Here is a 12037-nt window from a genome sequence, read left to right as displayed (position 1 = left end):
CCCTCCCATCTCTTATTCTCTCCTTTGCCTCCACTTCCCCTCCCCCTTCCTTCTTTCCCCTTCCTCCTTTTTTTTTGTTTTCTCTTCCCTTCCTCTTCCCGTCTTCTCTTTCCTCTCTCTGTCTCTATCTCTGTTTCTCCATCTCTGAATCTTTGTTATGTTAATCACAGTCCAGTCTACACCTTCATAGTTTGCTGATTCCTGGATTTCATAAACATCTTTATGGAGTCACTTTCTCAAGCTCCTGCATCTTTGTACTCTCCCTGATACTTTTTCTTTCCTAAGGGCCCCCTTTCCAGAGCTCCTGGCCCTACTCTGTACTTTATTATTTGGACCTGAGCTACACAAGGACAGAGAGAATACAAAAAGCAGAAGAGACTGGCTTCATTGTGCCACTTGGAGGGAAGCCTGGTCACCGCCTTTGGTGGCATGGAACTGCCTGGGTTCAAGGACATGAGAGACTGATGAAAAAGGAAAGAAATAAAGAGCAAAATTAGATAATTCCACAAGTCTTAAGGGTCACCTAGTTTGTTCTGTGAGCCAGAAAAAAAAAGGCTTAGAGTCTGTCACTCACCACAGTACACATTTCTAGAATTCCAGCTGTCCACCCAAGGCCACCACTAAAAAATAAATGGCAGATCCACAGGTAGTTTGATTGTATTTTGATTCCAGTAGTCTCTGAGATTTTCCCAGTGCGATTTACTTTCCCTAGTTTATTTTCCAGTGGCCATTCTATATCATCTGCTCAACTTTATAGTTCTGTTCAGTGGGGGAGATGGGAGAAGTAGCTGTACTCCATCAGACCTGGACTACAGGGGATAGGTTTCTCCTCTATAGCAATTGAGCATATCTTTCCTGGGGGCTGTACTCATTTCTGTACTTTCCATGAGTCCTGTGTGGGTCTAGGAATTCTGAATTATTATGAAATATAGTTGGATTTTGTATGTACAGAATTATAACGGGAATCTAGATAAGAAGACAATTAAAAAGGCATGTGATATATGTGTGTATGCATACAAACTCACACTCATCATGATGATTTTGATAAGTTTAATTTAAAACCAGGCTAATCCAACACTGATTATATAATTGTCCTTACCTCAAGGAGCATCGTGTTATACTTAAAATGTCATTCCTATTCTAAAGGATAAACATAACTAATCAAAAAATAGGAATCTTTGTCAAGTTATTGAGATAAAAGTTTTAATTTTTGCTATAGAGTTTTTCATTCTCATTAGTTAACAGAGAGAAAACTCATAATAATGTTTTAAAAGTAGCTAAAAGGAGTTGGTATAGAGTTAGAAACTGTTTTGTATGGGAAGATTTAATCTATTTTCAAAAGGGACCTGGAGAAGAATTTCTGCTGCTTGGTGACTCTGAGTCTTGGGTCAGTTGAAGAAACTAAACCTTTGTATTTATGACAGGCAGAGAAGGACAGTGCAAGAAATTGGGTTACAGTTGTTAAAACAAGCAGAGGAATAAATGGATGATTGAGGTGGTAGTGTTAACCCAGATCAGGGACCATGGGGAGCTGTAGTCCTCCTGGTGGCCCAATGTGTGTCTGTCTGTCCAGCACTTGCTCTATTTTGTGCCCACTGCTGGAGCCTGTAAGACTCTGCGTAAACTTTCTACTACTGTTGCTGTCAGATTCAAAGACCAAAGCATCTCACCATCTTCCAGACTCATCCAAGTGCCTCCAAGAGAAAGAACCTAAACCTAGCATATTGATGGTCAAAGAATCTGAGAAATATAATTTCCAGTCTTCACTTCTTCCATAGAGTGGCAGCTTAACAAAAGAGGGATGGTACTGATTATCATTGGCATGTACTTCATTGACACTGACATCTTTTTATTTGGTGTTGTCATATAGTATGTCTGGTAAACAGGATTATAATCTGTGTGAAAAAAGAAATAGACATCATAGTCTTTACCCCTCAGAACAGCAAAAACTGTTCTTTGCATCCTTGGTGTGCTTTTTGTATGATTGTGACCAAAACACCAAGCACACCTTCAATAAAAGATTGTTCTTGTTTCCTCTGGTCAGTTCCAGAGCCACCAATTAAAGAATGTGGAGCTTTTTCCCCTTTTATTTCCAAAGGCAGGGAACTTAAGACTATATTCCATAAAATTTTGAGATAGCTCCAAAAAATATTTGTTCAATTTGAAAGAACAAAACTGGATTTTTAAAAGGATGAGGACAAGGAAGGCACAGTTATGTGTAGATAGGTCAGTTAGTAGTTACCCAGGTGATCTTGTATTTGCTGTGCAGGAGACTGTTTTGTGATAGTGAGGTGCATTTACTACTGAGTGAAACAGAAGGGGAATTTTCCATTTGTCTTCCCTGGTGTAATGAAAAAAGATCAAAGCATTCTTTGATCACGGTGGAAGTTTTGGTATATGTCTGTCTGGCCTCTTTTTAATCATTCTTTTCCTTTTGTGGGCAGTTTTGAATGTATTATTGGGTCTTTATGATTGTGCTTTTTATTGCTGTGCAATATTTTACTAATTAGTCATTCCATAATTTATATGTCCTGTTGTTGAATGTTTCTTTTCACCAATCCAAATCATACTGCATGACATCCTGTTTCTACAGTTTTCACATTGGTGATCACTTCCTAAAATAAGAATTACAAAGCAGATTTTGAAACTAACTATATATTTTTACCCTATCACTATAAAAGTTCCTGAAGTTTCTTGTTTCTGTACATCCTTGTCAGCACTCAGCATTATCAGTCTTCTCTTTCATGCCCTTTGGCAGGTGTACGGTAGTATCTCATTATAGTTTTAATTTACATCTCCCTCTAATGAATAATGAGGTTGACAGCCTTTTCTTGTCCTTTCTGGACACTTGGATATCCTCCTTTTCAAGAACTCATTCAAATTTTTTTCCCAGTTTTTATTGGCTGTTATTTTCTTTTTTCTTTCTTTCTTTTTTTTTTTTTTACATCTACAAATTCTTTGTATGCTTTGAAAATGAGCCCCTTGACAGCTAGGTGAGTTACAGGCAATTTTGCCCACTCTGGTATGTCTTTTGGTCTCATAATGGTTCCCTTTGAAGAATAGAAGGTTTAAATATTCATGTAGTCAAATTTGTCAGTTTTTTCTTTTATGATTGGTGTTACTTATGTTCTGTTTAAGAATTTTTTTTTCTATTTCCAATGATTGAATTAGTCTTATTTTATTTTCTGAAAGCTTTATTGTTTTAGCCTTTCACATGTAGACCTGTAATCCATCCAGAATTGATTTTATATATGCTATGAAATAGACTTCTTTTTCCTTTTCTTATCTCTTACCTTTTTTTTCTCTTTTCTTTTATTTTTTACAGATAAATATGAAACTGGCAACAACCATTTGTTGGAAAATAAAAGCTCTTCCCAAGAGCCTTGCGAGGGATCACCAGTCAGGTTGCTCTGTCTGTGGCTTTCTTCCCCTCATCTCATGGTAGAGCAAAGATCTCTACTTGTGACTGAATTCTTGGGCTGGTTCTCTCCATTATTTCTCCTCTTCTAGGGCTGGGCTCTACTCATTGATGATATTTGCAGTCTTTTATCGTACAGTTTCAATGGGAACACCAGTAGGTGCCTCAAGGACAAAAAAAAAAAAAAAGTATTACTACCTCTTTTACCTAGATTTCTGAGAATTTGACATTCAGGTCATGTCTCTTATGTATCAAAAAATGACTAACACGACAGGCTTCGTTACCATTTTTAAGAAAGCTTGTAAGCTTTGATTTACTTTTCAGTACTCATTAAGTATATTTTGACTCACAATTTCAAATGCTCATTTTTAGTTACTAGTTATATCTTCCTTCTCCTAAACTTTAATCAGAGCTGCTGGAAAATAGAAAGATGGATTGACTTAATAAGTTATTTTCTTCCTGTTACCTCTTTTTTACCATTTGCTTTGTAACAAGGTTTTACAGTCAGTAAAATAATCAGAGGTGAAAGAGATGGGGAAAGTTTATGAAGAATAAAAGGAGTAGATTTGATTAATCCACAGAGCACTGAAGCTCATTTAAAATAATCTAAACCCAGCCTTGAGTGTGGATTAGAAGCTCTAAGCAGGATTTATATTAGGAAACTGATTTTAAAATTCTCTATTTTTCTTCGTATATTTGTCTCTTCTAATTTTGCTTTTGAAAACCTTCAGGTAGTCTCCCTTAGAGGAAAGCATTAGTTTCTCTCTCTCTCTCTCTCTCTCTCTCTCCTATTTGGCATTTGTGTGCTCATATTTTTGGTTAAAGTTAACTAAATTGTTTAGACATCTGTAATGACTGGATATCCGTCTGTTGTACACAGCAGAAAATATGCTAGATTTCTAGAGAGAATTCCTTGTTATGAATTAGAGAATAGTGGCTCATTTTGTGGGAAAAATTTCCTGCATGAAGTTCTTGGCAATTCAAGGAGTTAGCAAATATCAATGTGTATAAGAAAAAAGAGCTCATGATTCTTCGAAATATAGTGGAACTTGGTTCTGTAGCTACCTTTGGTATAACACTGATAATTTACGAAGCCATTTTTTCCTTTTATTTTCTTTCACAAACTATACAGCAATGTTATGAAGATGGGAATATTATACTTTTAACAAGGAAGCAGAGGCTCGGGGATTTTGAGGACTTGGCCTGAAGGCGTTCAGCTATAAAGCTGGTAATAATAACAGCTACAGTCTGTTGAGTGCTCAGTGTTTTCTGAGAACTTTTCTAAGTGCTTTATACATATTAAATTTTTAAATGTTCACTTTAGTCCTGTGAGGAGGGTGCTATTATTATCCACATTTTACCCACGAGATGCTGAGGCACAAAGACGCTAAGTACCATATTGAAGACCCTGATGAGAGTGGATCCAGAGACGTCCTGCTGGGCTGTGTTGTTCCACTCTGTTCTCCAGGGAGGCTTGGACCTGAGCTTGGACTGCACATTCAGAGCCTGTGCTGCCTCTCAGCGGTGTGTGTAGCCATAGCTGTGATCATGTATGGGAATGAGAAAACCCACTGTTCAATCATGGGCCATGAGCCTGCTTAATGCTTGGCTTGGTTGCAGGGATGGAGATGTCCCTAGAATCAATTTGAATTCAAATTCAGTTCCATTTTCTATCTCATCTCTTGTTCCACTCTGCCAGTGCAGCCTGATTGCAGCTCCTTGGTTCCATCTTTTTTTGTGGTCACTCAGCATCTTTCACTTCTCTCCCTCTGTCACAGTCTGTCTGTCTGGAAAGGTACACCTGAGGCTGTACGTGTCACACTCACTTTCTTCTTGGGTGCTATGAAATATGCTGTCTCTGTTGAGCATTTTCGTATAGAATTGTCCTCTGGATTCTGTATTCTCTAATGTTGTTTGTGTGCTGATCAACTGATTAATTGTAGTATCAGGGATTGAACCCAGGGCCTCCCAAATGTTAGGCAAGTGCTCAGCCTTATGGTCCCAGCCTTGTACAAGTGTATTTGTGTCTTATTCCCAAACCTGTGATTTCAGACTTTGCAAGGGTACCTTCAAGTCCTTCATTTTCTGGTATTCATGAGTTCATGAGTCTTTTCTTTTCTTTTTTTTTGTGGTTCACGGGGATTGAACCTGGGTCCTTGGCTTGTGAGGCAGGGAGTGGCAATACTAAGCTACAACCTGTTCCATGGCCTGATTGTCCTTGAACTGTGTTCACGTGTCCCAGTGACTATGACTCATAGAGTCTTGTTCCCTTGTATGTTACAACCCCTTACCCCCAATTTCTGATTCTAAAATTTCTTAATTACTTCTGGCTTTTTAGTTATATACATTTTCTAGTTGACTTGTCCTATTCCCAAACAGCATGTTGATTTTATTGTTGTTGTTTTGTTTTTGTATTGTGTATTGAACTTGGGACCTTGTGCTTGCAAGGCAGACGGCAGAATCATTTAACTATATCCCTGGCCCCAGCATTGTGTTTTTATTTGCATTACACTTAATTTTCAGGTTAATTTGAGGAGAATTGAGATTGATTTGAATTTTGAATCCATTTTTTCTGAATGCAGTATCTATTTCTACTTCTTGTAATTTTTTTGACTAATTTTTGTATAACTTTCCTTGAATTTCTTAAGAATCTCCTGTGTCACTTCTGTAAATGTGCTTTTTCTATTCTATATTATGAATGACTTTAATGATTTATAACAATGCTTCTGAATTTTTAATGTTTAATTTGTATCTAGGATCTTTACTAAATTCTTTTTAATTCTAATAATTTTAAGGCTTTGTGAATTTTGTATGTAGATAACTTATACCAATATGGATAGTTTAAAATTTTCACTTCAGTGCCTTATTTATTTTTGGTACTATTTTTTTATTAAGTAGATCTTTTAATACAGTGTTGAATTAAAGCACATATATAAGATGTTCTTGTTTTTTTTCCTGATTTTAGTGCTTTATCAATAATTATGTTAGCATAGTGTTTCATGTTGAAATTATAAATTTGGATTATGCTGAAAGACATAAAAGAGCACACATCTACCAAGAATCTGTCTCATATACAGTTGCTAATCTATTTTGTAACTACCATTAACATATGTTATTTGTTTCTTTTCTTTCTCCAAGTTCAGCCAGGTGTGGTGGTGGGGGCGCAAGCCTGTAATTTCAGTACTTGGGAGGATAAGGCAGGATTGCTGCAAGTTTGAGGCCAGCCTGGGCTACATAGCGAATTCAAGGACACCCTGCCTAACTTACATGGCGAGATCCTGTCTCAAGAAAAAAATAATGTTCGTATATATGTGTAACCATATACACATTGCAAAAGATACCGAATATCTATGCATATATTAATCTCTACCTGTTTTTATCCCCACTTAATAATAGAGAAACTGAATTTCAGCATGCTTTTTTTTTTTGTACTGGGGATCAAACTTGGGACCTTGTGCTTGTGAGGCAGGCAGCAGCACCGCTGAGCTAAATCTCCAGCTTTTTGCATGTTTTTATAGAATTACTTCATTCTTTTAAATGGCTAAATGGTGTACCATTATACGGGAGTAGCATATAACCAACAATTCTCCTGTTTGGATACTTCTGTGGTATGTTTTGCATCTTCCAAACGATACTGACATAAATTATTAACCGTGAATTACTGTGCAAATTAAATGTAATGCGAATCACTGTGTATATATGCATAGATTCTATAATATTTTAAGAACATGTCACCCAAATTGAAGCCTTTGAATGAAGATATAACACTATACTTTAAAAACTTTATAGTATAGGAAGCTTGATTTATATACTAAAGTTGGGAAAATACTATATGAACATTTGTGTTCTCATTGCCGAGCTCAGATGAAGTAATGATCCATCTAACTTCATCAATACTTTATTTACTCCCTCCTGTAACTGGAATATTTACAAGCAAATCACAGATACAGTTCCATGTACCTCAATATTTTAATATGTATCCAGAAAAGATGAGGTCTATTTTCAGAAACATGGACACAGTGTCATTATCATATCTAAAAAATTAGTAGTAATTTCCCAATACTATCAAATATCTGGTGTTCAAATGTATTTGTTTTATACTTTTTCTTTGAATCTGGGTCCCAAGAAAATCTGTACATTGCATGCAGTTAATATATCTTGTAGACTTTTATTAGTCCACAGGTCCCTTCTTCCTTTCCCTACCTTTTTGCTGTTCATTTCATTCTTTGAAGAAAATATGCTGTAGAATTTCCCATTGTTTGGGTTTGCTAATTGTATCATGTTCTTTTATTCTTTGTATGTCCTATAAATTGCTAGTTGGATGTCAAACTACACTGTCCAATAAAATGTCCACGGGCCCCATGTGACTATTTCAAGCTAATTAAGAATAAATCAACTTGAAAATGCAGTTTCTCAGCTCTACCAGTATTTCAAAGGCTTAACCACTGTGTGTGGCTTTTGTGGCTGCCATATTGGGCAGCAAGATGAAACGCCACTGTCACAGAAAATTCTCGTGTTGGACCCCATAGGTCTAGAAACTTGCTTGGATTTAGATTAACTTTCTTTGTTAGAATTAGTTATTGGTGAGGTTCTTTTCTCCTGTCAGGAGGCTCAGAGTCCCTGGTTGTCCTTCTTTGTCTGCTTTTAGCAGCCATCTGTTACCATAATTCAGCTACATAATTTCATTAGAGTTTCCAAAACTTGATGGTTCAATTATTAGAGATGATTCCTTGCTAAAGACAAACTGTACAAACCATACTGCTGTGTAATTTTAAATTTTATTTTTAACTATAAAATTTTCTAATGAAATCTAGCTATTCTGTATGTTCACCCTTTTCCTCACTATGGAAAAGACTTTAGCATGGTTTAACTCTGCTAAACAACTATCCTTGTCTATTACTTTCCTTTTCCTTTTTTTTTTCCATTTACCCTTTTTAATATTAAAAAGTACGTGGTTACTTTTTCAGTGAATTATTCTAATTTATTGTTATTGTCCTAGTTTCTTTCCTTGCAGTTTTTATATTGCACACTGTCTCTTGGCTTCATCATTTAATTCACTGAAATTTATCCTTTAATATTTGCTTTTGTTTCCCTTTCCCTTTCCCTTTCCTTTTTTTTTTGGTCCAGGGATTGAACTTGGGACCTTGCAAAAGCAGATGGCAGAACCACTGACCTAAATCCCCGGCCTTGTTTCCCATTTTTAAAGTTCCTCTCCACCTTTTCCTTAAAGAGAAATGGTGTGAATTATATAATATTTGATACATGCAAATGCATAAATACACAAACATATATTGTTATAAACTGTAATATTTAATGAGTATTCATTAGTTCACCACAGACATTTCCAATACAGTTCTGTCTACTTGTATAATCCCTCCCCATGTACCACAGAGGTAACTACTGTCTGTATTTAGTGTTTCTCTTGCTTTTTGCCTTTAAGAGCACACACATGGAGTTTTCAAAACAGATTTCAGTAAGTTTTTAAAATATGTTTAATAGGTTTAAGATTTGTTTATATGTGACCTTTATAATAACACCATCTTACAGGTTTTCAAAGACTCACCAGTGCTATTTGTTGCAGCAGTTTCTGTACTCTGTTGTGATTGACAGGAAAACATTACATTTTGTACACACAGTGTATTATATCTGGCCATTTTTTGTTAGTGGATTTTTTTTTGTGATATTTCTATTATTTTGCCTTCAGTAACAGTGGTCTTATGAATACTATTACATGCCACCTGATACAAATATTCAGAAATACATCCAGGGCCTACACCTTGGTGTAAAGCAACTTGGTGACATGTTCTATGGCTGTAGACCCTCAGGTATAAAACTTCCACCCACCTCTGTCTCCAAGCTCTGGATTTCAGCAGCTGGTGGTGTAGCCTTTCCATCCAGTTGGCATTTCCAGTACAGTTCTGTGCTTTGAAGACATTTATGAATTTTGTCCTTTGAGAATTTCTTACAGTCCTTGCAAAGGGTTGGAATGATCGTTTGTATGATTTGTGAAATTATGGCACTGTTGTGATACAAAGCTCTTGTCATTTACTCCCTCACATATTTGATGATACAAATGGAGGTATTTTCTGGAACAATGTGGAAAGTTCTAGAAGAGGTAGCTAAATTATTTTACAACTTATTTTATGTGTATGGAATGAAGAGAAGCAGCTTTCTATTCTGAGGTGAAGGTATAAAAGTGCCATTCACTGAGGGCGATTTTCCTCCCAGTGGGTATTTGTCATAATCTGAAGATGTCATGAACAGGAGGTGTTACTGGTACCACCAGCCTCTAATGAGTAGAGGCCACGAATGTAGCTATTCTGCTGGACAATGCCCAGGGAAGACCCTCACATAAAAATTCTGGGTTTAATGTGGTCATAGTGGTAAGATTTTTAAAACAGACATTTGAAAAGGAAATAACCTGTACTGTAGGCTAGCCTCTTATAACAAGTAATTTTTTGGATCTAATATTGTCTTTAGTACTAGGTAGGAGACCCTGTTGTATCTGACGGTGACTAGTCCTGGTGTTTTGAAAGTACCAACCTAATACTTGATTAAATCCTGACATTTTGTGCTTTTTTTTTCTCCTTCATTCCTCATCTTTGGAAATGTGTGTTTGGAATGCTCAGGGTAGAGAACTTGAGAATTCACTTGCATAATTTCTAGGAAGTGTTCAAGTAGGACTAAATCAAAGATTAACAAGCAGTAACATGTGCTGACATGCTCAGTTCTCTAAAAACCAGCCAGGTTGAATTTCTATTTATATCTATAAACAGAGCTTTATAAATGTTGGCATTTTTTCTGTCCCCACCCTCCCAGAATGGCCCCTCTTTCCAGCCATCTCAAGCCTCCATCGGGAGAAAAAAGGGAGGTACTTCCACACACAGCAGCAATCTGGAGGGAGGATTTGATCTGTGAGGTGCATGGAATTTTGGAATAAAATAGGGCTCAACTCCCATGGCCTGCTGGCCCAGCTTTGCAGTAGGGCTGCTCAATAAATGTGGATGATCAGGAATTCCCACAGTCTGCTTTGCTTCCTTTCCTGTTGCAGGTCTTTACCCTGTCCAGGAACTGCTGATACCTAGTGTGGTTCTGACAAAGGGAGCTAGAGAGGGGACCTGCAGGGGGAGAAGGCAGATAACAGCCGAATGTAATCAGCATTTTATTACCGTCCTCAGGAAGTAGGAATAGGAAAAAAAAGTAGGTTGGAGCAAGGAAAGTTAATTATGTGAGGTTATTTGACAGGAAATTACTAAATACAAACAGACAGAAGAAACACATTTTAAAGCAGGGTAGGAAATCTCAAGTTACTCCACTGTGTGCATTCAAAACCCCCAAAGCAAATTCTGAAAATAGCAGTTTAAACAAAAGCTATCTTATCTGATAAAAGTATTTCAAACACAAAGGGAAATTTATATATTGGGCAGCCAATCTTAAAATAAACCGATTTTGTTGATAGCACTGCAAATTTACTTGTGGGAAAACCCCTTCACATGTCTGAATTTATCTTGTAAATGTTTTGAATTTGTTTTCAATCTGGCATTTCAGGCCTATAAAGGTGAATGTTGTGTGTGTTATGTGTCTAGGTGTGTATGTGTCTTTGTGTATTTCACCCTGGAAAATTATACGTACCTGAAATAAAATGAAAAGTACTTATGCTCTTGTTTCTTAGTAGTGTTTCAAAATTTAGCATTATTAAGTTTTTTGAAATAAAGCAGAAAGAACTGAGAAAGTTTTATCTAAAATATTTATTTATTTAGAAATCTTTTAATTATTCTGTAATCAGTGAACTTAATCTCATTTTTTATTGCTTTGCAACTAGACAAACATATTTGATATTTTTGATAGTTTTTAAAAAATTGAATATGTGACTAAGGTAAAGAACCTTTCTCTTTCCCTCACTTGAACTCATTCTTGAATGGTCTGCTGTTAAATAGACGTTGCTAGAGGTGTAGGAAGGGGCTGTCATTTTTGAAGAAATTGGAAAAAGAAAGAAACTGAACATAACATACATATATACATATTTATATATGCCTTTCCAAAGACGAGAGGAGGGAGTTTATTTTCTAGGTCTTTATAATTGGATTCTTAAGGACATTTTTTAATAGTTGAAATATCAAAGAGTCCTGTCAGAAATGGGGTGGCTGTGAAACTGCACCGTCTGTGGATAAAGTTACACATTCCACGCTAGTTCAAAGAAAAAGCAGTATTTTGAAAACATAAATGGAGCTCAAAGTCTGCATTCCTTTGAAAAGGCCAACACCTGTGGAAGGAATGCTGGTTGTTTCCACTTGACCCTCAACTGTGGAGCTGGGCTAGGTACTCCAGACATCCAGGGGTTGTGCAGCAGTACCTTGGGGGACAGCACCTGGGCTGCCCATTGAGAAGAAGGGAAAAGATGATGACAGCCGGGAACAGCCGGGGGACGCCTCCTGCCTCTTGTCTTGAGAAGGTTGCTTTGTACACTACACAGTCACAGGGTGATGGATGAGTGGGTGTAGATAATGTGAAATAAGCCACAAGCCCTCAAAGCAGTCTGGCTTTCATTTTGCAAGTCCTGGGAAACCCCCAGCAGGCAATATTGGTACTCTTAGGCTGAGTCCTCTGATTCGCAGCTGA

The 12037-nt window shown here is 36.8% G+C and overlaps 1 long non-coding RNA gene across 14 annotated transcripts in view; it reads left to right on the top strand.

Moving 5' to 3' along the window:
• LOC104861479 overlaps positions 1 to 12037 on the top strand; it is a 427158-nt gene that overhangs the window by 197887 nt on the left and 217234 nt on the right. The window lies entirely within an intron of this gene.

Source organism: Fukomys damarensis, unplaced genomic scaffold (genome assembly GCF_012274545.1).
Source record: "Fukomys damarensis isolate Sample0158 unplaced genomic scaffold, DMR_v1.0_HiC HiC_scaffold_10, whole genome shotgun sequence".
Lineage (NCBI taxonomy): Eukaryota > Metazoa > Chordata > Mammalia > Rodentia > Bathyergidae > Fukomys > Fukomys damarensis.
Note: the sequence above shows the minus strand (reverse complement) of the source record. Positions and strands in the feature narration are given on the sequence as shown.